Below are 26,918 nucleotides of genomic sequence, written 5' to 3' on the forward strand. Positions count from 1 at the left end.
ATGTCAACCCTCACTTCATGTGTAATGAAACATTCGAGCAAATTGTGAAAGGCATTTTAACTTTTTGTTTCCAGTTATGCCAGCTTTGCCTTTATGATGACCTTTTGAAGATGTACCACAAAAATTAAATAAACCACTTCATGTCTTATCTTTTAATTCCCCTCTCCTATCTTTTGTTGCCCGTCTCTCCTCCAGTCTCATACCGTAGCCTTCCAGCACACAGTGCCCTTAAGCCTCAGAGGGAAAACATGAATTGAGCCCAGTGAAATGAGGAAACAGGGTTTCACCTTAAGATTGTGCATTAAAAAAAAAGACTAAAATCAAAAGCAATCAAAAGCTCAACTGAAGTATGTCTAATCTGACTAAAAACAAGACTTTTACCTTGAAAGAGAGAAGGAACCAGGGGATGAAGGGTTAATCAAATTATACTGAACATATTCACAGAAAGACATAAAAAATATAACCTTTTAGAATCGGACTGGCTAAACATTTAACAACAGAAATTCACGAGACAGAATGGTAACAAATAAAACTGTTTAGCTCTAAAGAATGAACCCACAAGCTCAATCAAAATAGGTTTAACATGAGCAAAAGATGCCCCAGAGAGATATTACCCTGCATAGATCCGGACCACCTCTCTCCGTCTCAGAAACGGCTACTGACAGTTCTATAAATCCTGTGTCTATCTGCAGCCCTAAATGTTCCATCCCAGTACCTAAGCCCCTAAAGCTGCTAATAGTGGGCAGTCTGCTGTCAGATTAAGGCTCATTTACTCCCAACAGGGTCTTCAATTACCAATGATTAAAACCCCTTTCGGTGTTCTGTTGCAAAAGAAGTGGGATCATCTGTCCTGATTAACTAGAGCCCTGAGAAAAAAAAGACACAAGATTTTAGACCGTTCATGTGCATGTACATTCACAGACTGGGTCAGGGAGTGTTTGTAATATCAGAATTCACTGTGAAATCCATGTTAGGTATAAACATGCAAAATCGATTTTCCACAGTAACGATGAATGGTCATTTATCCTTTCAGGACAGCACAGGAATTTAATAGCGTGTCGTACCTTCTAGACAAACAGAAGTCACTGCACGCAGGCAGCCAAGCAGAGGAAGCAGCAGTAAAGCAAGATACAGCTATTCTATTAGAGCGGGGGACACAGTTTTGATTTGATTTGTCATTCCAAAAAAGCAGAGAGGCACCCATCATCCCCGGAGTCCATTTCTGTTTCAGCGTGTTTGTATGTGTGTCGGTGTCCATGTGTGTCTCTCTTCTTCAATGAAGGTTACATTATGTGCGCACAAGCATGAACGCACGCAGTCGCACACACAATCTAATGCTCTCTAAAGCGAGAGAAAGAAAAAAAATACACAGTAAAATAAAAGAAAAAATCATACTCGCTATTGTAATCAGGACACAGCATGTTCTTAATTGGAATATGATCTCCTCCCTATCTTAGAATCCATTATTTTACAGATTCTTTCCCTTTAGGCCCGGTCAGATTTCAATTAGATTTTTTTGCCCCCAATTACATAAATGACGAATTCTCCAAACAGAGCTCTCAGATCCACTGATTCACTGGGTGGCTACTGGCTATGGTCCCATGTATTCACTGTGTCAGTGCATTGAACAAATCAATGACTGGATGGGGATCAACGTGAGAACGGTCATCTGTCTATGACGTATCTGTTACACAAGACAAGACAACAAACTTTTTCAGCCCAATCCGAGCCCCATTGTCTTCCATTAGAATGCTGTTCAGTGTTGAACACTGTTCAATACCATACTCCCCCTCAAACTAGACACCAAGCTTAAGAGTCTGGGTCTAAACCCAAGACTTTGCAGCTGGATCCTTGACTTCCTGACAGAACGACGTCAGGTGGTGTGGATGGTAACAATGACTTCTGCCTCTCAGGGATGCCTTTTGAGCCCCCTTCTCTACGCCCTGTACACCTACGACTGCGTGGCTATGTTCAGCTCCAACCAAGTGATGAAGTTGGCAGACGACACCACAGTGATAGGCTTTACAGGAGGCCTCCTAGAGATCACTCTTCCATCCAGATCGGGGGCTCATCACCGAGGACCTCACCTGGGAAGTGCAGACTGAGCGGGGTGGTGAAGAAGGCACAACAACGCCTCTACTTTCTCAGACAACTGAAGAAAGCTGGCATGGGTCTTAAAGTCCTAAGAGCTTTCTGTAGAGGCACCACCGAGAGCATCCTGACTGGCTGCTTCACTGCCTGGTATGGCAGCTGCACCGACCTTTAACCGCAAGGCAATGCAAAGGGTTGTGCAGACAGCCGAACGAGGAGGAGGATGTGATCTCCCCCCAACGAACGCTGTGTCAGCAAAGCTTGCGGAATCATCAAGTATCCAAGCCAAGGAAGGAAGCCAAACACAAATGTGTTTTACTCTTATGTACCTGTACACAAGATGTAATAATAAATCACAACCTTGAACCTTGGACCATTATAAAAATATATATTTCAGAAAATATAAAACATGTGGGGGAGAATGCACAGAGGTATTAAATTGACCTGCTGGCAGTGTGCATACACAGTTTGGCAGTGATCGGTCCAGTGGTTTGCAAGATTAGCTCTGGAAAAACACACAAACACAATGTCCAACCCTCTGTACTGTAGATGGCTCGCCTCCTGCAGAGCCACGCCATTGTTTGGGGTGCCAAGGAAGTGCTCACCTTGACTCCCTGTCTTTGAAGGCTAAAGGCCAAGCCATAAATCTAGGTGTAGTTATGGATTCCAATTTTAATAGCCACATCATCAAGTCAACAACAATGTCAGCCTATTATCATCTTATGTAACCAATCATAGAGAAGAACAATTGTAATGGTCTTCTCTCAGGTCTTCCAAAATAGCAATTACACTATGTTATTATAATATTATATGAGCTACAACTCATTCAGTATCCAGCTTTTAGAGTGCTAACAAAGACCAAGAAAGGTGAACACATTACATACATTCTCAGATTGTCTGTACTGGCTTCCAGTGAGTCATAGAGTGATACATATTGTTGCTGGTCTTTAAATCACCCAGTTGTCAAAATACAGCTCTGACTTACTTTTATGAACACTGAAGAAGTCAGAGGTCATCCCGAACTGATTTCATAATTGTTCCCAGAGTTAGAACAAAACCTGGCGAGGCAGCATTTTAGTTATTATGCCACAACAACATTCCAGAGGATCTGAGACTTCTGCCAACTCTGATCTAGTTTTAAATCCAGGCTAAATACTTGTTCTCCACTGCCTATACTAAAAATATCAGCCTACCTACTAATACTGATTAATAATACAGTATACTTGCATTGTTCCCGACTTGCATCGTTTCCGAGTAGAAGTTATATTAAGTTCAACATTATGATAATTTAGATTTCAAAGTGACATTCACCAGTGCACAACATTTAATTATTCCAATTAATAAATGGGATTGGCAAATTATTTATAACACCACTTAACCCTAGCATCCCAATTTTGGGCATAATAAATAATAATAATATTGGTCCCCACTCCTTGGGGTGTTTTTTTGTCACTGTATATTTGCACATAATGAAATGTGTGCATTTACCCATCTTATAATCACTATGAGCCGTCATTGTGCATTCATTTCTTGTAAATCGGCTATTTTCAAGATGATTTAGAAATGTTTTGTGGTTAAGTCGTTAAGCTATTTGTTTACAAGGGCATAACACCATATAAACACTGCTGCTTTTGAAAAACGAGCATTCCATTTTTATTCCTACAGTAGTGAAACGCTTCATAAAGCCCCTCCATCTTTCTCCCTGGTCTCTTTGTCTGGTGTGTGTGTGTGCCATACAGGTGGAGTCAGACAGCATGGCATCTGGCTTCCCAAGCCCCCCCCCCATCCCCGCTCCCTCCCACAGTAAAAGACGCAGAGACAAACACGAGGATGCAGAGACAGTAAAGGACTGAGACATGGCTGTAAGCGTGTCAGGACTCTGTAGCCTCGCTTGATCTCTCAGTGTGTATGACACCTCTGTTGTCACTTCCTGCTGCACAGGGGCTGTGTGTACAGGCGCTCCCTGAATGCATTTGCATTTATGCACACCACTATGCTGCTCCTGTCACCCCTCAAGGGGAGCACGAGTGTGCGTGCCTGCGTGCGTGTGTGTGTGCGTGTGCGTGTGCGTGTGTGTGTCTCTCTCTCTCTTTGTGTGTGTGTGTGTGTGTGTGTGTGTGTGTGTGTGTGTCTCAGTCCCTTTTGTGGAAACATACATATTTTCATACATACATTGCATACATCCTTGGAAGGCTGTCTTCTCTGCTGGGTGGGACCTGGCTTGTCATGTTATGTTTTCCTCACCAGTAACCCCCGGTCCAGCTTTGGAACTCGGAGGGAAGACAGCCAGTCAGGCGGCACATATGGTCCGCAAATAACACACGCACACGCACGCACGCACGCACGCACGCACGCACACACACACACACACACACACACACACACACACACACACACACACACACACACACACACACACACACACACACACACACACACACACACACACACACACACACACACACACACACACACACACACACACACACACATATTCCCCCTCTCTCTCTCACACTCACTCTCTCTCACACACACACACACACACACAAAGAGAAATATTGCCTTAGCTCAGTGTTCTGCATCTGTGCATGCCTCTATGGGGGAGGATTTAAGTGGGCATGAATTAAAATGTCCATAGGTGCACTGAAGAGAGAAATGGAATGTGTGAGCCCATGCACGTGCGCGCGCGTACACACACACACACACACACACACACACACACACACACACACACACACACACACACACACACACACACACACACACACACACACACACACACACACACACACACACACACACACACACACACACACACACACACACACACACCTCACCCAACCCATTCTCTATGAAATAGACCTGCCAAGCTTATGCCAAGCTTGGCTGCATGAGTTAAGCCTCCATTTAGGCTGTGCTGTAGCTCTTATTCACCTTCCAGAATACCCAGCTACCCCAGAGTTAGAGTGCCCCCTACTGCTGTGGATGTAACGCTTCCTCTGATCATTTTCAGTCCTGCGGGAGTGAAGCGGCTGTAATCATATGTGCAATATGTGGAAGTGTTCTAAGCCTGAGTGGAGCCATATAAATGATATGTAATTTTACTCGGAAACAAGATGTCTATCCCCTTTAAATTAAGACAAATGTTGAAAGGCAGTAGCGCTAAATCTATGTCATAAATCAACATTAAAAACCGTGTGCATGGTTGTGCGGTTGTGTACCAATGTAGCAGCATGGATGTTTGTGCTATGGGTTACATACTCGCCCCCCCCCCTCCCCCACCCCCCACCGCCGTGGCATGCAATGTTTTTCTAATTACTCTGAAAAATGATGCCGTGCATCTCCATCGGAGTGTGTCGCTACCCACGCCACCGCCGACTGCCCAAACATACATCACCCTAATTGGCTCAAATGGCTCTAATATATGCCACCACCGCGTTGCTGCATGGATCAGCAATGTCGTCTTTTGAAAATCAATACGGAAACACACCGTATAGAGACAGAAGGGTGTTGCGTTCGATAAGCGGTCCAATGAATTTGTTATTTTAGCGTTAATCTTTTTATTAACTAGCAGTGACAAAATAAATATCTGGCAGTAATTGAAGTAACGTTAGGGCCTGGCATATAGCCTACAGTAGAGAGGGAGGGCTGAATGACAGAACGTATATTTTGCATGATTGTGTGTGGGATGAAATATCTTTGTAATTAGACAGACACTAAACTACAGCCTCCAGGGATGAAAGTATTGAGGGTGGGCTATTTATTGATGCTAGAAGGTGTTCATTACTTGGGACTCAATTGACTGACCAGGGATTGTATCGGCTTTTTGGTTATATCCATCAAAACCACCCTTTGTGGCCTTCGAAATTAGATCAAATTAGAAAGAAGACAGTGGTATGGCCAAGACATAATGTTAAAAGGTTAGTTTCCGTTCATCCACTCGTGTGCAGAATATTCAACAGACCTTCCACAGATTCACTGGATTCAGAATCATCCTTGTCTATGAAATGAATAATAGACAAATAATTTGAACCTATATGGTTACAGTAAAACATGTATAAATCTGGGGGGTGGCAATGGCTCAAGAGGTAGAGTAGCCAATCCCCGGCTCCTCCTGGCTTTGTGTTGAAGTGTCCTTGAGCAAGACACTGAACTAACTGCTTTCGATGTGAATATAACTCCCTTGAAGTGACTTTTTATTAAGGCATCCAAAAACAAGTGACGTTTCGAGCCAACAATCTTCTTGTGTCTGAAGAAGAGTGTTGGCTCGAAAAACGTCACTTGTTTTTGGATGCTTTCAGAAAAGAAGTCACTTCAAGAGAGCTAACCGAGTGCGGTCCTTCTTGTTTGCCTTTGATCTCTGTTCGTTTTGGGACCAGCACCTGCCTTCAAAAGGCTTTTGGATGTGTGCGACTTCTTTTGATCCTGTTTGAATGTGTGAATGTAACACAAATTGTAAAGCGCTTTGGATATTATTATATTTCTCCAAAACCTTTTGACCTGTAGCACATTTTTCACCACTATAACGAGTCAACTCCACATAAATTGTGTTCCTCTGAAGGCTTTAATAAAGACAATGTTTGAGTTCACAGGTAAAACATACCGCTGAACACTGTCAACAGCCATGTCAACATCCTGCCATCCAATAACATACAGTATATTGTATAGAATCCTGATTACTGTGAATGACATACAGTGAACTACAGTATGGCTTTTTACAGATGTGCTGCAGATGACTGCCTGAATGAATCTTCAACTGAATGTCCTTGATAAAGCACTACTAGGGGGGCACCTCATCATTCCCTAGACGGATGTGTTCTCTATCTCTACAGTATATCTCAGATCTGAGATTAAAGCACATAGGAAGAAAAACGAACCATATTGCCCACCAGGAGACATAGATCACTGTCACCGGGGCTGGAAACAGGAGGTGGTATCCCATTGGAGAGCTTTTTCCAGGAAATATTCTCTCTTTTTCTTTATAGTCTCTCCCTCTGTCCCTCTCTCTCTCTCTCTCTCATCCAGATGTCCTTTGATAAAGCAGCAGTACAGGAAATTTTGACTTGTGTCATTGGTCTTCATTTGGCCATAACATGTTTCAGGGAGCGATAAACATGGCTTCTCAGTGACCATCTCCCCTAATGTTATGAAGTCCCTGCTGCATGCGACGATGCCGGAAAAATAAACCCCTGATGCGCGTTTTTCAGTACGTTATCATGCTATTACAGCTGTTGATGCTCTAACGGCTCAGCTGCCCTCCTCTCCTCTGTGTGTGTGTGTGTGTGTGTGTGTGTGTGTGTGTGTGTGTGTGTGTGTGTGTGTGTGTGTGTGTGTGTGTGTGTGTGTGTGTGTGTGTGGCGGGGAGTGTATCATGCTGTGTATTGCACAACATAGCAGAGAAAGACGGATAAAATGGGGAGAGGCAAAATGCAGGAGCAAAAGAAGGAACAAAGCTAGCTTTAATGTTGTGATGATTTTGTTTGTTTGAAAATGTTGTCAAGGACCCTTGGGGAAGACTTCACTGTCGAAGCGTTGGTTTCATTTTAAAATAAACGTTTTGCATCGTGGCTAAGAGCTGTGCGGGCTCATCCTTTGTCAACACTATTACCTGCCGTGGCCAGCACCTCATCAACACAGGTGTGCGCTCCCTCCTTCTGTGTTTGCCCAAGGATAAAATCAATAAATGTTTTCTTTGTTTGATGTATCAATAAAATACATATAATTGTACCATCGTTATATGTACTGTACATCTATTGCCAGTGTGTTGTCTATATACAGTAGGCACAGTATATTAAAAGTAATAGGAACTATGACCATAATACTAGGCCCTTTACAGCAAAATTCTCATAGTTGAACTAACTCGAGTGTACAAATTGACCCAAATTCCTACACTGAGCAGGACTCGTGAATTAGCCGTGTGCTAGAATGCTACAGTAGTTTCATGAATGAAAGACAGGTTTATCGTGAGTACAGTATGTGAGTCATGCAGTGAGAGGAGACCCAGCTGGCAGAGAGGGGTATATGCACTCTATTTCAACTCTCTAGGCCAGCAGAGATGCCTGTCTGTCTGTCTGTCTGTCTGTCTGTCTGGCTGTATCCTCAGCCCACAGCCCCTGTCTATTCCTGGATGATAGCATAAACACTTGTGCGTGTGGGGACAGAGAGCGAGACACCGGCTATAAACAGTGAGGAAGGGAGTGTGCCGAGTAGTCCATGAACTGCTCCATCCAGCCAAGGGACCCAGCATTTTGGACAGTGCCCAAATATGAGCCTGCATGACCGGGGTTGGGGACTGGTGCTTATGGGTGTAGTCAAGACTCATCTCATCTTCCTGCTTCCTCCCTAATGATTTTTGCTTACAATTTCTACATGTAGTAAAAATGTGTGTTCGTGTGTGTCATTGTAGTGGAGTAAAAGTACAATACTTGCCTCTGAGATGTAGTGGTGTAGAAGTACAACTATTGAAAATTGGAAATACTCAAGTAAAGTACAAATACCTCAGAATTGTACTTAAGTACAGTACTTAAGTGAATGTACTTAGTTACTTTCCACCACTGTGTGTGTGTGTGTGTGTGTGTGTGTGTGTGTGTGTGTGTGTGTGTGTGTGTGTGTGTGTGTGTGTGTGTGTGTGTGTGTGTGTGTGTGTGTGTGTGTGTGTGTGTGTGTGTGTGCGTGCGTGTCTGTGCGTGTCTGTGCATGACTGTGCATGTCCGTGAGCACCTGTATTGCTGTGTTTGTGAAGACCATCATCAGGCACTTCCCTGTGTTTATTACCCCAAGATCATTTCAAGATACAGTCGATGGCAAAGCCGTGCAGCAAATAAATAACCGCCTCTAATAGCCAGCCATAAAAATGAGCCATAAAGTCACCACCTCCACTGTGTGGACTGTGCATGGGAGTCTGCTCCAGTTACCAGTCCTGTGTGAGCTGAGTGGCACCGTTAATAGCTTTAGCCAGTTTCAGTGCATAGCTGATGATTGCTCACTGGTGTATGGGAGACACAGTGAGGCATGTTAAATAGAATGCCTTCTACGTCAGCCATGTTATGGGGAATCTCAATCATTACATTCATCGCTTTACTCCTGCTCTTTTCTTGGCCGATACAACTTTTACAATGATTTTTTCAGGGCATCCATGCAGTGACAATTAATACTTTACTGCAGATATAGACCATTCTGAAAGGTATTTCCTGTTCTGATTCTGAAAAAACAAGGGTCGAAATATGTTTCGACGGATAGTGGATAGTGTACGACCGTTCAGTCTCAAACCCAGAGGTTTGCAGAGCCGAATAGCAATTTGGGCGGACCAGAACTGAAAAATCACGTACTGTATATCTGTATATGTTGGCCCACGGGTCTGAGAGAGCACCACAAATTCTCTGTGTGTTCTGGAAATTGTATGCATCGGCTTCCCTGATTGGCTAACCCAACCAGTCGACTAAACTGATTGGCCAAGCTTTGCATCACATTTGTGCAGTATAAACGGAACGACTTGCATCGTTCTCGACATGCATGGCCCGGGATGCCGTCCTAGTACTTTGACATTATAATTTGGTTGTTAATCATTACCACACCTCATCTTACTGGTCATCAGTACCTCAACAGCTTCCAAAAAGCTACAGATCTTCTTCAAGGATAGTACATTATCAGGGAGAGATTGCATTGAGGTCAAATGAGGTCTGAAGCTACGCAACTTGATTGAGTTGCGCGCGCGGTGGGGACAATCCGTTCAAAGAGAAAACACCATTGAAGAGTCTGGTTTCATCAGCGCTTGTGTCAGATGGGGCAAAGAATGATATTCTGCAGTTTGCAGGAAAGGGCCACAAGCGTGTGAGATGTGAATGGTTCCCCGCTCTCTGTGTGCTGTAAATGGAACCCTGTACATCCCCACAGACAAAGCCAGTCCGATGCGTCTTGTTGAAGATGCCATGGCAGAGTTCCTTGAAATTGTCCTACAGCCTGACCTGATGGAGGAAGATCCTTCTGTCAAAGTTCTAATAGTTGACATTCAGATAACGCATTAAAACGATGATGGCTGGCTATGATGAGGGTCGAGTTGTCTTTGATGGATACATGGATAGAGTTGATATAGGTCGAGTCTTAATAAAGAATAAGTCTCGACAGAAGAGACTACATTCTGTAGAATACGAAATTAGGGTTGTCCGATATTGGCTTTTTTACCGATAACCGATATACCGATATTGTCCAACTCTTAATTACCGATACCGATATCAACCGATACCGATATATGCGGGGATTACTGTGATTAGGGTAAGCTTAAATTTCATATCACACACACCATATACAGTAAAAACTCCTGTAACTTATTTATAAGTTACAGGAGGTACAGGAGGTATCGGTATCGTTTTTTTTCAAAAACCGATACCGATATCCCTATACGAAATCCCTCCAGAGACGAAGCTCACTACTGTACTGTATGTCCACCAAGGAACTCCTATCTGCATCATTAAAAAAAGAAGCGGTCCAGGCGCATACCACAAGCTGGTAATCCAGCTTGTTGCGGGTTCGACTCCTGATCCCGGCGACCTTTGCTGTGTGTCATCTCCATCTCTCTCCCTGTTTCCTGTCAGCCTACTATCCTGTCAATAAAGGCAGAAAAAGCCCCAAAAATATCTTAAAAAGAATAAGCCGACGTGTGTGTTAGGCCAGCTTGGACTGCTTGAGTATTTCTACAGTTCTTTCCTGCTGGTTGTTGTTACCTTCATCAAGGGACATGCTCAATTACCTACCGTGCACTCCTCTCTGCAAATGCTATGGCGGAGACTGTGCACACACTAGTAAAAAATGCGACAGATGCTTTATTGCACCAAAAGAAAAACTGTGACATTTCAAGCTCAACGCTCTTCCTCAGACAGTCTGAGAAAGAGCCTTGAGCTCGAACAGTCACAGTTGTTTTTGTGGTGCAATAAAGACGCTGTGACATTGGCGCCCTCAGTGTGCAAGTGTTTATTTATTTGTCTCTGCTTACTGTTCGTCGCTCAGCACCTGCCAAAGTTCGTTTTCCTTTTTTCAAATCATGATGAATAGGTCACCCTTCATTTCTGAAATAACTTTATCAACACCTGTGATAAAAAATGCTATAAATAAACTGAGAATACTAATAACACTTCAAAATGACCTTGACACTTTGTGAATTGGACCATTAGTGGCATACATAGTTATATGGTGTCTACAAGGGGTCCGATGGTGAGGAGGGACTGTAGCTGGTGCACTGAAATAGTTAATAGACACTTTCAGGTGCTTTGAAAGTACATTAAACTAGAAAACAGGCCTCCGTCAGATCGGGTTGCCTACCCAGGGCCAACAAACTTTGGAAAGAAGGCATAGCCAATTGTAATGGAATCTGAAACTTCTGATCCATTTTGATCACAATACGCCATAGATAATATGTACAGATTTGTGTGAGTTTTGGAGTAGTAGTAAAAACTGTGTTTTGAAGAAAACGCGAAATGGTGGAAAATCTGGCCCAAATGGCCATAGGATTTTGATTGTACAACCTATGGTTCAAGAGTTATAGGCCAAAATGTGAAGCAGCCTTTTATAGCTCCACCATGAGGCCCATGTGAAAGATTTAAGCCCTATATACTTTGATACTAGACACACAGACATTCAGAACGCCACGTATAGCGAAAAATAGCTCTTCTATAAGCTTACTCTGCTCTTTTCTTTATTTCTGCAGATTGTTTGTGTTTGTATTATATCCTACATTTAGTTCAATTGTTTGAGTTGGCAGACAACGTAGAAAGGCTGGGGACCTGCAGACTCCACAGTACCCTATAGTCTATGCCATTTGTAGTTCTGCCACTGACAATTAGGTCACAGTTTCTTAAGCATTTTGCTGTGTTTACATTAGCTGCCTGATAAGAGAGGAGATCGAGCTGTTTTATTTCCAAACAGAAAACCAAGCCACACATGGGTTTAAAAAGCTGCAACAAAATAACAGCTATGAACACAGTCACAAAGCCATTAATGTTAATTGGTTAGAGAGCATTCCCAAAATCTGTGTAGACTACGGTAGTCACTCTTGAATGACACATACAAAAAAGGCCACTTTTGTTATTGGGTTTAAATATTATAGCATACAGTATGGGTATGACATATCATTTGCTAGGGTTCAAACAATGTAAAAGCGCCACTAAGTACAGTATATTACACAACTGAAGATAGTCTACTCTAATACTTTTCTTTTCCTTCTCTTTACTAATACCTTTCAGACCCAGAACGCATCTGTGTCATTTTAAGATTTCTTTGGCTATTCAAATTTTAGATTTAGAAGACATTAGTAGAATCCCCCAAAAGCAAAGATTTGAGTTACAAATGTTTGCTTTGAAAACATATAAATTCAAAGATTTGCTCAAATATTCAGGTTTTTTCAAAAATATTTTTGAATAGCCCAAAGAAATCTAAAAAAGACCGATTCTTTCCCGGTCTTAATGGGTTATTGGTTGGGGGGGGGAATTGAAAACCAATTAAATACATTTGTTTGACTTTGCAAACTCTACAATCCAGAGTCTGGATCGTAGCTGCAGGTCCATTTTTTTATATCCCTCAATGAATCAAGCTGGAATGTAAACCCAGAGCCTGGCTCACCTCTAAACACAGAGCAGTGAGAGGGCTGGGAGAATAACCTACGGTAACAACAATGAAATGCCTCATGGCCTGTGGTCAAGCTCTACTTGCTTTATACACAACAAGAGACACGAGGAGCTTAAATACAAACAGCCATTTTATACTGTAAACATGGGATGCCTGCTGTATGTTATCTAGATGTGTTAGCAATCTTATGCAGTCCTTTGTGGGGACAACACTGTTCAGCCCATTTTAGGTAATGTCTAGCCCTTCTATAACAATTTGCGAGCTTCCAAGCATCTTCCCTGGCTATTTTAAATCTTGTCCCCACACAGCACAGGGTTATGCTTTGGGGCCATATCTCCTGGCTCTATAGTAGTGTTGTTGAAAGCTGCTTCTTTAGATCTATTTTAGCTGAACTTTTGATCTTTCACGTCTTAGTCTTGTGTTCAGAGCGAGGCAGCGCCTTGTAGTTTGTGTACTCTAATCTCTAAGAGATATGGGTTTGTGGAGGAGCTAAAAGCTTTGGACAAGGCACAGGCATGGGAGGTCAGAAAAGGAGGTCACGCGAGTAATGTTTTTAGGATGCGGGAGGAGAGGATCGACCCAAAAACCTGACCCCGACCACCTCGGACCCTCGCGATCGCAAAACAGACGCAAAAGCAACACAAGGAAACAACCCAAACGCATCAGACTGAGTTTCAGCAGAGATCTTCAGGGGTCAAAGTCCACCATAACTTTCCTCTCTTCGGTTACATTTATCCCTTAAAAAACAAAGCGTGACCGGAACAGACATTCAGAAACCAGCAAGAGAGTCTAAGCACATAAACAGAAACTCTTGGTCACAAGCAAAGCTTCAACCCAAAATGTCGAATGATTCAGAAAAAATAATAAATAATAAAAACTCCAAAAACCCCATGAAATCACACATTCAGAGAGAGGTTTAAAGGAAATTGCAGTCATGAAAGTGACAGCACCCAGAGTGAAGGGGGATGGAGCGACTTAAAGAACCATAAGAAGAGACTGCAACGGGTGAATGGGATAGTGGCAGAACCCCAGACACCGTGGCACCTCTGTCCCAAGCCCAGACGCAACCAGGCCACCCACAGAACCACAAAACAACTGAGCCTCCCTAATATTATCGATCTTATCTCACTATGTAATACGTCAGCATTCTCCCTCTAGGACACTTTAGGGTTACACTGACAAGCTGCTGAAAGACAAAACTACTGATCTGAGAGCATAACCACTTAAACTCTATATACTTCGCTAACCGATCGTCCGCCAGTGATCCGTACTTTGCCTCCTCCTTTTTTTTGCTCTACATCAAATCTCTTTTCCAAAAATAGCAGATCTACAAGCTCACAACGTGTCGCAAAGCAGCACATTATGAGCTTGTAGATCTGCCATTTCTGCAGAATGTTTGCCTATTGTGACATGCCCAAAAAAGGGACCATAGAGTTCATGTGATTAAAGACACCCTCTTAATAATGACACAAGAATCAATAAGCAAAATGGCTCCAGTTTGGCTCCAGTTACAAAGAAATGGCATATCACATAATCACTGGCCCCGGTTCAGTTCAGCACAAACACTCAGATGCTGGAGTCAAGTTCACACTGTCAACAAAGGGTTCTATTAATTCATCTCATGCTGTCATGACATATCTAAACACACCCACTCAGCCTGGTTGGGGTAGGAAAGCAAGCTTGTTGCCTAAACTGAACTCCTTTTGGCATCTAGTGGTAGGACTATTTGGTCAACAAAGACAAACACATTGCTGGCATTGAGGAAAGAATTCATTACTCCAGTTTTTGGTGGTTTTCATGTTTGCACTTGAGGGTTACTTTGAAATAGACATTAATGGTAGAGAAAGACTGAGAAAATTGCTTGAGGTATTGGATCCATGAAGATTCAAAAACTCCATGTTATTTGACTGAAAATCTAAAATAGGGGGAAATAAGGCCAATTCCTGAAACCTGCGTTTTTGAAGATATAAAGTATTCATGTGACAGCCGTGAAACAGAACACAGTGTAATTAAAATGAATCCATTTTACAAACTCCAGACTCCAGGAAGTATTCATTTGAGAAAACAGTTCCTTTCCTCCAGAACACCCGGTTATGCAAATCAACAAGAAAGAGCCTCTGCCTGTCTGCATGTTAGTAAGTAGTCGGAGAGGAGAGAGAGAACGACATACAAACACAGAGAGAGAGAGAGAACAGTGGGAGAGCAACACAGAGAGAGAGAGGGACTAATGGTGGTTAACCTCATCCGTGTTCTGTTGTATTGTAATTAAAACCCACAATCCATTCATTTGCTCCCATAAAGACTTGACTGGAAGCAACAGGCGGAGGTCTGATTCAAATGAATGGAGGAATTAAACAGGGAAACAAAAGGCAGAGCAGTAGATAATTGCAGAGGAAGAGGAAGAGCTCTATTGGGAGTGACATAAGCAACGTAAACAGCCTTTTCACATGAAAGCACTTCCTAAATTGGACACAATGGATCCAGAACGAAGTGGAAGAGTAAGTCAATGTGATTACAGTACAATGGGTCAAACCCAGGCAACTGTGGCTCCTTGCTAATTTCTAGTGGGAGTGAATGGGAGTGGTGGGAGTGTATTACTAGCTATAGCTACTGTACACTATGCAAATAAGAGGAGTTACCTGATTACCTGCCTGATTTATACTTTGTTACACACGGTTGACGTGCAGTCGTGCACTGTAATTAGCTGATTTACAAGTTCACAACGCAGTGCAGCGGCGGCAGCGCGTTGCGAGCTTGCAGATCTGCTATTTTCGGCCTTGGAGCAGTTGCACCAGAGTGTGTTCTGTTTATTTGACCTTAACAGCGGCTGGCAGCTGCACAGTCCTCAGGCAATGTCAGCTGATGCTGAGCGTGTGTTTGTGTGTGTTGGAATTGGGGTAAGTCTGGCGTACCCACTGTCTCCAGAATCTGAACTAATAGGGTGTGTAATGTACCAGTTCCACTGGTGTGTGACCAGTGATGGTTGACCGAGTGGGAGCCTCTTAACATGAAACATGGATACTTACAGATGTTTCACTAAGGATGCTGGGAGTCCATTGGGGGCTACCTTGTTGCTTCTACTTCAGATGGCATCGTATAACACTGTGTGATAATGAGGTATTGCACAATAATAGTTGATTGTTATATGCTGTATTGTAATAGTAATGCATTACACAAGTGATAGTCTTCCATATGCCCATTACAAAGATAACAAGGGAATTACCATACTGTAGTATTAGTTTGTAGTATTTCACCTACCACTATGCCAACAATATTTTTGTGCATGGTGACAGTAGGTCAAAATACTCAAATGTTTTTTACCAGGTGCTCGAAGAGCTACAGACAGGCTGGGACATAGTCCGACACTAAGTCCGACATTAAGTTATTATTTAGGCATGTTCACACTGACTTCAATCTTCGCTATTGTTGGGAAGACCCGTGTGGTGTCAAAAAATGTTGCCACCACTTATATAAAAAACATTATAGCGTTTAGCGACGCAGATTCAATGTTGCCAGGTTTGGCGAGAGAAACAAGCAATCCGAAAAACAAGTAATCAGGTATATGTAAACAATCTCACACACACACAAACACACACACACACACACACACACACACACACACACACACACACACACACACACACAGAGCACCTGGTAGAATATGACTTCCAAGTTATTTCTTTCTTGTTTTTTTCAAATCGGTCGATTTCTTATAAAAATTACAACACAGTCATTCCTCCAGGCTATGGGATAAGCTTCCCACTAACTCCCAGGCCCCAGCCAACTTTCGCTGCTCCCGTCCCTCTGGCTTATGGGATGTAGCAGAACTAGCCGATTGCATACATTGAACTTTGCCAGTGCGAGTCTGTCTGCATACATTCAATTCAGTCTGAGCTGTCTTAAGTCAGAGAGAAAGATGGAGAGAGGTATTAGAATCTCATTTATGAGTTGGTTAAGCTGTTGATCCGGTCCATTTGAGGTATTTTAGATGCAGGCAGGTTCATTGTCATAACATTTTTTTATTAAAACAAATGTTCTGGACAATAGATTTGAAAAAGTCAAATGCATCAAATGCTGATGCATTGTGAGCTTGTAGATCGGTTATTTTCACTACATATTTGTAAGACTCCGTCCTGGGGGACCCTTTGTGGAAAAGTAGTGGATTGAAAGTCATGAGCCTAAAAACTAAAACAAAATACTCAAGTAAAGTACATGTATGTACATATTCAAAACATTTACTTAAGTAGAGAACTCAAGTAAATGTACAGTACCATGTTACTGTCCACCACTGATGGTGGAGACATTTGCAGAAAAGTGCACACGCACAAAGCCACAAAAAAGCTACAACTTCCAGTCTCATCTCCTATTGTGGAGGTGTGAGACAGAGAGCTCTCCTGCTGGGTGGAGCGCCACCCCCATGGGGACATAATTTACACTTCCAGCGAAGGCTGAGCAAGGACCAGACCTGGGGTTAGCGAGACACTAACCATCCAAAAATGGCACCTCCTGTCAAGGGTGTTGGGACAACCCCCAAGGCGTCATGTTCCAAGGATACAGGGGAAAAAAACAGACAAGAGGGACAAAATGAGAGGAAGGGAATAACATCTGAATTCATTTGAGATATATATTCTAATTTTTATTTCTATTGAATACTGTATTAGTCAGAAATGTAAACAGCATGTGGTACAATCAGACATTAAGGAAAAGACATAAGAAAAGAGCATACTGTATGTCTTGTAGAGAATCAAGATAGCGGCTACAGTATATATGAACAATGGAAGAGAGTAAAAGAGAAGGAGAGACAGCATGACAGACACACAAAACATACAGTAGATGCATCAATGCTTCACTGGACTCGCCAAATGGCCAGACACATAGGCTAGCGCACGCACGGATGCACGCACACACACACACACACACACACACACACACACACACACCAATATCTCCCTTATCCGTCACAGAGACTTAAGACCTAAGTAAGATGATGTATGTGTGTGTGCGCATGTGTGTGTGTGTGTGTGTGTGTGTGTGTGTGTGTGTGTGTGTGTGTGTGTGTGTGTGTGTGTGTGTGTGTGTGTGTGTGTGTGTGTGTGTGACTGTGTGTGTGTGTGTGTGTGCGTGCGCGCGCATGAATGCATCAACACAGACGTGTGGAGCACAAAGCATGGCATCTCCAAGGCCATAATTACAGTGGCTAGCTGAGACATCTGGTCCCTCCCTCTCCGTCTTTCCCTCCACCTCAATTAGCCTTTCACCCAAAATATCACTCACACTCAAGTCTTGCACGTGCGCGCATGCACACACACGCACACACACACACACACACACACACACACACACACACACACCTGGCCTGTGCTGCTATAGCAACCTTTTCTGACCAGAGCCATGAAGGGGATTTAGAACGTGCTGTGTTGACACCCCATAATCTGCAGCTTGGTGTGCATCATGCATGTGTATACACTATACAGCACCTGTGCGTATATATCCTTACAACCTCAAAGGCAACGCAGTGTACGATGTTGATGCATCGGGCCAGGGTATTTGAAATCAAATCATGAAAATAATTTTGCCAGATGGGGGAAAATAATTGGTAAACTAATGGAGGCGAAGTGCTATTGAAATGAGCTGATGTAGCAAATATGTACAATCTAATCTTGTATACGTTCTTGAAATTTGCGAGATCAATACAGTATACTTTTCCAAGCTCAAAACTAGATTGAAAGATGATAGATCATAATTTATATATTTTGTATCCACTCCTCTTCTTTTTTAATGGTAGATAATGAGCCACTGTGACAATGACTGAGACAAACACACAAAATGAGTCTCTTGAATCATTTCACAAGCACAATGCACAGACAAAAAGAATAGTTTATTCAAGGGAAGTAACTAAGAAGATGAATCAAAGGTTGGATGAAGAGTGTCACTGGCGAAAGGCTCTTGATATTCTATTAATGTGGACTCTCTGTCACAGTTGCTCTCCAGCCAATCGTTCAAAGATGGAACAGTTGAAATGCACACGATAGAAGAGTCGATGTTTTGGGAGAAAGAGAGTGTGTGGTGGGAGCATTGCTTGTGAATGGATGGATGAGCATTTTAACTCAAGAGATGCTTTGCATCACCCAATGACAAGGGCATGCACAAAAAGTCTACTCTAAACCAGGTTAGTCATATTCTAAACCTAGTTACACGTCTGATCAGGGACGTGCACAGATAGACTCTAGGTGGTGCTGGAGCACCTGCCCTTTGCCCTCTTGACCAGAAGTGCCCTTTTGAAAAAAAGTTTACAGCAGGGGTCTTCAACAGGGGGTCCGGGACCCTTAGGGGGTCCTCAGAGTTACTACAGGGGGTCCGCCAAATCTTTGTGTGATATGATTTTTCTTTTTACCATAACCACTCGAAACCTACAGTAGCATCCCTTTTCTGAGGAGAACTTTAGCCAAAAATAGCAGATCTACAAGCCCACAACGCCTCGCGCTGCGAGGCGTTGTGGGCTTGTAGATCGGCTATTTTTGGCAAAGAGGTATAGGTGTAGAGGGAAAAAAGAGCAGACCAAGTAAACAAAAAAAAGTAGAATTTACTTGAGCACCTGCCCCTCAAAATGCCTGTGCACGCCACTGCGTCTGATTGAAAAAACACATGCTACTAAAAGAAATGGAAACAGTGTATGAATGTGACCCGAAATCCTGCCCGGCCATTTAGACATGTAGTTGCAGGTCCATGTGTATATTTATGTAGGCCGTCTGTGGACACGTGTTCCTTACACCATGTAATACAGCCGAGGAATGGCTATGTAACAGAAGAGTTGAGGGTCACTGAATCCCTCAGCGTACAGTATGACATCGTATACCGGGTTTTGTTCATCAATGTTAGTCTACATAGCTTTTTGACTTTTCTTGAAGTGGAAGAGTAGAGGCTGTACAACTGAGCAACACAGTCTTAAATTTCTGCAGTTAAAGCTTACAGGCTTGGGTGTCGCTAAACTCATAAATCTTTACTGTGGCGTATGTGGTCTTGTACCGAGTATGCAGACGCCCGCTATAGCTGGCTAGCAGGCAGAGCTCAGTAGGTAGTTCATGTTCATATTTTGAGAGCTTCTGTTGGTGTCTTTATAAAGTGGTACATTGAGGCTTGGAAGGCATCGCAAAACAATCATTCCAGATTATGTTCAATCTCCACTCTATTGTATTATATCGATATTCCCCATAGACTTTAATGTCCTCTGATTGGCAATGTAACATGTAACATCAAATCAACAAAAACAATAACAGTAATCCGAAATCATCTGTAAGCAGCAAACATAAAAATAATCACAGACCGGGCCACCGGCAGACACTTCAGGTACGCCAACTGTCTAAACTAAAAAGTAAAATAAAATAGTAAATAGCCCTATATTGCACATGCCCGATGTGCCCATGTACAGTATACTACATCCAGATATCCCTTCCCCAAAATGTCCCATGGCTACTCCAGGTTCTATTCTGTTCCTTAATATGTGACAGAACCAGCCGGCGAGTTAAAGCAGTAACTTTAGCAGGTCCGCGGTGGTCTCGTGGGACCACTTCACAGGAACATTCAGTGAGGTGTCACTGTTTGTTCTGCGTCTGACACACAGTATATATCCTCCTCTCAAGGTGACATGTGACAGCTGTCCCATTACGGCTCATCCTGTCACCTTGCTCCTGAAGAGCTCTGTGGATGACCCCCCCCCCAGCTGAACTCTCAACACAACACATCATGACAAAATGCTTGAAAATGCTTCATGTGACCCCTCAGTCCCACTTCACTTCCTCTGGCTCCTATCGCCTCCTGTCGCTTTTTCTTTTTCTCTTACAACCCTCCTCTTCTGTCTTTTTTACCTCCCTCTCCCCTGTCCTCTCTCATCTTAATCCCTTTTATCCTTCCTCTTGTAATTCTTTCTTGTGTCCTTGAATCCCAATTCTGGAAAAATGTGCATCTTGAAGGGGAAAAGTGCTGACTGAATGGGAAACTGTGGGCTACATATCCACTGCCAAATAGTAGCTGGATGGCAATAAGGCAATAGGGTGACATAGATGTAGAGGTGTGTCCGACAGACAATGCACCAGCTCAGCACTTTAGGGGAAAACACACAGCCACATTTAAGTGTGGGCCCATGTATGCGGTAGGCTCTTCATTTTGCATGATAATAGATTTTGTGAGCACTGCTGGCACACAATCTTTGTATCTATCAATCATATGTAGTATGAGCGATTAGGAAATACCAACTCAGCCTATGCAGAGTGTTTGCTTTTGTTTCCACAGAATGGACGATACAGTAGCACGCTAAAAGTGCTATTTTAGGAAACAAAAGAGCCCCGACTTGCCCTGTTCCATGCAGTATGTAGCTATGTAGCTATGTAGTATGGCTCAACTCATCTAATAAACCTCAGCAGAAGAATAAATAAGACTAGGTCCAAAAGCTACAGTAGTACATGACTGGAGCAAGAATGAAACGAGGGATACAGGAAGTGGTAGCACTCGGCCGAGATGAGTGATGAAGTCATCCAGGATATTACTGTATATTATCCAGGAGGAACAGCTAAAATATTGCATTCTTGCCAGGCAATACGTTTGGAATGAGCTGACTGGAGCCTCTCTAAACACCTTCTGAGGACAATATTTTGACATAATTGAAGACCCCGCTGTAAACGGCCCCTGATGATAGGGGAAACTGTTCGCACAGATGGTGAATCTACAGTATGGTGGCACATTTTGGGATGGGAGATCATTTCACTCACATTTGCCTGGTGCGAACCGTAAGGATAATTTGGACAGCACGAACCGAGGGAGAGAGATAAATAGACTAAGGCAGAGCGCGAGGGGAGCGAGCATGTGTGTGTGTGTGTGTGAGAGAGAAAGAGAGAGAGAGAGAACACAATTATTTTATGGAACACTCATTTCTGGCATGATTGATAAGATTACAGACATCCTTTTTATTTGCAATGGCTGACATAGCTCCTGTAGCGGGTGTGAAATTTGATCCAATAAGGGACTTTACATGCATAAAGTCAAGAAAGAGGTTGTTCTTTCAAAAGGTAAGGCTTATGTTGCTGTGTTGTGCGTCACTCAGTAGCTACCTACAACTGAATGTTATGTTTCAGCACCACAGAGGCTTGGAGAGCTTGTGAGAGAGAGAGAGAGAGAGAGAGAGAGAGAGAGAGAGAGAGAGAGAGAGAGAGAGAGAGAGAGAGAGAGAGAGAGAGAGAGAGAGAGAGAGAGAGAGAGAGAGAGAGAGAGAGAGAGAGAGAGAGAGAGAGAGAGAGAGAGAGAGAGAGAGAGAGAGAGAGAGAGAGAGAGAGAGAGAGAGAGAGAGAGAGTCCCCAGTTGTATTCAGATCAGTGGCGTACCCCTAAAAAACCCAAATAATCCGAAAAGGTGCGTGCTTGATGTCCTCAAAGTCAGGCATCCAACAAGCTCTGAACTGAGCAGATTGGACCTTCCATTCCAGAGATAATGGCCAAAAAAATCTTGAAAACGGCAATTTTCGCCGGTTTTCGATTGAGTGTAAATTTCTTTTTTGGGGGCAAAAATCTCGCCTATACCCTAAATGTAAATCCTGGGGACGCCACTGATTCAGATTTGAGCATCAGTGTAAGGGCCAACATGTCATTTGTATTCCCATGTCTAGCTATGGTAGGCCTTTTATGTGTGGTGATTATAGCCATACTGTAGTTTCATTCCACTTTTTGTAGGTGTATAGTGGGAGGACGGGCGCACTTCAAGTGAGGTGACCCCGTCATGGGGCACCCCACACTGTGTTAATCCAGGCCTGCACAGTATGGCAGATTTATTTCCTCTCATGCACGCTGGCGTTGGAACAGTGCCATCAGCTGATTGTCAGCTACTTTATAATCTATGCAGTGTGCTTGGAGCAACTTTTACTGTGAGACATCACTCAACATCACCCAATTTGACCTGACGACGCAGTTGCAGTCGGAGAGGCGGGCACTTCAAGTGCGGTCACTCTGTCCTGGGGCACCACACTGTGTTAATCCACAGCCTGCCCAGTATGGCAGATTTATTTATATATTTATTTATCTCCTCTTACGCTGGCACAGCACAGTGCCATCAGCTGATTGTCAGCTAGAATCTGTGCAGTGTGTGTGGAGCAACTTTTAATGAGACATCACTCTACGTCACCCAATTCAATCTGACGACGTAGTTGCAGTTAGTCACGACAAGCAGTGGTGGAAAGTAACAAAGTAGATTTACTTAAGTAATGTACATAAGTACAATTTTGAGGTACTTTTACTTTACTGGAGTATTTCCAAATGTCTATACTTTTACTTTTACTCCACTACATCTCAGAGGCAAATATTGTGCTTTTACTCCACTACAATTATTTGAAAACTTTAGTTACTAGTTACTTTGCAGACATACATTATTACATTATAAAACATACATTAACCACTTCAGCCCTATCATACCTAGGCTAATTGAAAATAGCCGATCTACAAGCGCACAACACGTTGCATCGCGACACGTTGTGAGCTTGTAGATCGTCTATTTTCAAACATTTTTGGTACTTTACTTTAGGTACTTTAAGTACATTTTGATACCAATACATGTGTACTTTTACTCAAGTAAATTTTGAATTCCAGACTTTTACTTGTAACAGAGTACTTCTACGTTGCATTTTTTTGATACTTTTACTTAAGTAAAACATTTGAGTACTTTTTCCACCACTGACGACAAGACAGCTTGGTCTGTAGAGGCCTTAACCCCTGGTTGTCTTTCATCACCATTTTCCTGGTTGTCTTTCATCTAATTCCCATCAATGTGCCATATCTATCTACAGTATACATTCCGGCCTGTGCGTGTGTCTGTCCCGGGCATAACTTGGGCACCATCTGACCGACTTCAAGCTCTCTTCAAACTCAAACTTCAAACTCTCCAGGCTATACCCAACACCAAGCACTATGCATCCTGAATCTGAACATAAAGCACTAAGTGAAGCCAATTTGTCAGCATTCCATTTTCGGGGCTCTATTATTCCTTATGAACTTGAGTCCAGTTAGATGAGAATTCCATCTGCTTTTTTCCATTTCATTTCAATAAAAAATGGATTACATAAAAGCTTTGACCCATTTGCTGACATATCTGGAATTAAACATTTAGAGCACACGTCCAAATCACAAAATGAATACTAGTACTCCAATCTCTGCTTTACGTACAAAAAATAAAGAAAAATTATATATATATATAAATAAAAACTAAATGCAAATCATTTACATAGAAATAAACCTCCATAGCTATGTGTACAGTACTACTGCACCTTAATTTTATTTTCATGTCACAGCCTTGGGTGGTTAACACTAATTGAACCACTTCCAAAGTTTCCAGTGACATCTGGGACGTCAGCAGAAACTTTATCACATCACAAACCCCATAAGGACGCAGACATCACACCTGTCTTCGGAGCTACAACACCAGCGTTGCAAGTAGAGAAAACCGCAGCATTAACACTAGTTATGTAACTGTAAAGATCTATTATAGCATCTGATGTGCTAAAACCAGTGCATTAAGATGTGTTCCTCTTCACACATCAGCTCCGAAGTGTCAACACGTGTGTGTGTGTGTGTGTGTGTGTGTGTGTGTGTGTGTGTGTGTGTGTGTGTGTGTGTGTGTGTGTGTGTGTGTGTGTGTGTGTGTGTGTGTGTGTGTGTGTGTGTGTGTGTGTGTGTGTGTGTGTGTGCGCGTGTGTGTGTGTATTTTACCAGCTCTAAATTTATCTCAATACAGAGCGCTGTCCACAGTGACAACTACGTATGTGCTCAAAAAACTAACAAAAAGTTATTTCAATATTTCACTGAGTTGGGAGTGACCAACTCATAGGGCTGTCACAATTACACATTTAAGTTGACGATTAATTATCACTCAAATAATTGCGATTAACGATTTAATTGCGTTTCTGTCGTTGAAACTTAATGGAACATTATGAATAAAAATTACATTTCTGTTTAGCTTTCGTAAACAAAAGTTGCACAGCGCAGATATGACAAATAACACATGCCTACTGGAATGGAATGCCTACTGAGTGTCAAAAAAATACTTTCTGGCCTTGACAGCCCATGCATCCAAACAGAAAAGTCATATCTGATTGCATTAAACAACATTAAACAATGTTAAACTCACTTTGCATGTTGCTTTGCCACTCGCTTTGCCACTCGATGTGCCATTCACTTTAAGCATGCGCATTGTTGCGCATACCCTCTATTAGACGATTATGTAATAATTGTGACAGGCCTACCAACTCAGTGATGTCCCTGTTTTAACAGGTGATATGTCCAACCTCCATTTAGTTCATCTTTTGGCAAGTAGGACAAAGATCGTGGGAAGTCTCTCATGCAGCCAACAATTTGATTGTTTTTCTATGGACTTGAGGGAGTTCTGGAGGAGTTGTCTGCTAATATCACTTATCGTTGCTGTCAGGCAGAAAACTCTTATCTCTATATTTTAAAACAGCACTATGTAACTTTCCTCCTCTAACCCGGATTTGAACCTGGTTTCCTGCTTAAGTGCTGACATTTTTTACCATTGAGCCAGCCGGCTTGCTTGGGAGATGTGTCTAGGTGAGACATGACCGTTGACACGATCTAGATGTCTCAATAGAAGAGCAGGGAGACAAAATACAACCACGTCAATTGTATAAGTTATATTGTAACCTACTTTACCAAACAGATTGGACAAAATGACATTTTATTCCTTGAAAAAGAGTTACATAGTTAAACTTTTTGGTTTTCTTGTTTGTAAATGAATGCCCTACTTCGTCAAACTACAGTGTCACACAAAAATATAGTAAAAATAGACCATCTACAAGCTCAAAACGCTTCGCAATGCGACACGTTTTTTTGGTGCTAGTTTTGTATTTGAATCTGAGAAAAGTAACAGTTGTGGACATATGAGGTTTCCACCCGACAGCAACGTTATACAATATCACTGCCAAACCTCAGAAAGACGCCTCGAGTGAGCTGGACACACACTGCTTATAAGCACACTACTCAGCAACCAAGTAGCACTTGTCTCTCAAGCCAGACTGCCGGCTCACACAATTTTCAAATGCTTCCACCTAAACAGTCTGTGCAACAGGTCTGCTGAAAATGGCCCGGACGGCTGGCGTAGAGGTCCGGGCCCCTAGGTGTCGCGGGTTCGAATCCCGATCCCGACGACCTTTGCTGCGTGTCACTCCCCATCTCTCTCTCCCCATTCCCCCACAGTCTACTGTATACTATCAAATAAAGGCAGAAAAAGGCAAAATAATATCTTTAAAAAAAATAAACGCTGAAAATGATCAGGGAGTAAAGTGGATGGCCTGGACGCCCTCATACTGGCAAAGACAACATCCAAAACAATGCATTGAATCGTCATCATAGAGAAATATGGGCTGTTCTCCAATAAGCCATAATTGTATATTGCGGGCATCCTAAGCGTCAGACAGACAATGTAATCAACCTGTTTAGAGAACAACAACATTGGAGGGAATAGACTTTTGGCATATCTTGTTGCATCTTGATGAAATGTCTTCATTATCCTCATTGTCCAGAAGGGATTAATTTTGCTCCAGCCAACTTGGGAGGTCCAGAAACAAAACGCAAACATGCCCACATAATTAGACCTGTTCAGTGCAGCAGGCTTTCAATAGAAAATGTCTTCTCAATTTGAAATTGCACCAAACAGCATGTTGTTTTCAGTGATGCAGATTTAAGTATTAGCTACTAGATAATCGTATGTAGTACAGTAACACTGTTATGACATTGGTAAATGCAGCTGATAAAAAATATAACCAAGTAAATACCAAGTATGTTCCGACAAATATAAATGTCACTGTCAACTATTCCATTCAAATTTTGTACAGCATATCCTTCGGGGTGTTTGTGTGGCATGTTTGAGCACAGTAGTAATCGGCTCGCTATACACACTGAGTGCTTCCCAGTGCAGCCAAAATTCTATCAAAACCAGATTCAGAGAGTTTATTCCAGGACAAATCAATGTCAGGTCTAACTTCCTGGTTGGAATAAGAGGATCCTGAAGAGTAAACTCCCTCTGTTTCAGACGCTCGCTACAGAGACATGCCAAACCAGGAACATCAACATCCCCCCAGACTCTCCAAACTCTCCGCTCGCTGTGCTGGAGGGGTGCAATTTGGAAGCGCTCTTAGATATCAGACGCAAGCTCCTCTCCAA

Source organism: Gymnoscopelus microlampas, assembly GCF_963454915.1.
Source record: "Gymnoscopelus microlampas genome assembly, chromosome: 16".
Lineage (NCBI taxonomy): Eukaryota > Metazoa > Chordata > Actinopteri > Myctophiformes > Myctophidae > Gymnoscopelus > Gymnoscopelus microlampas.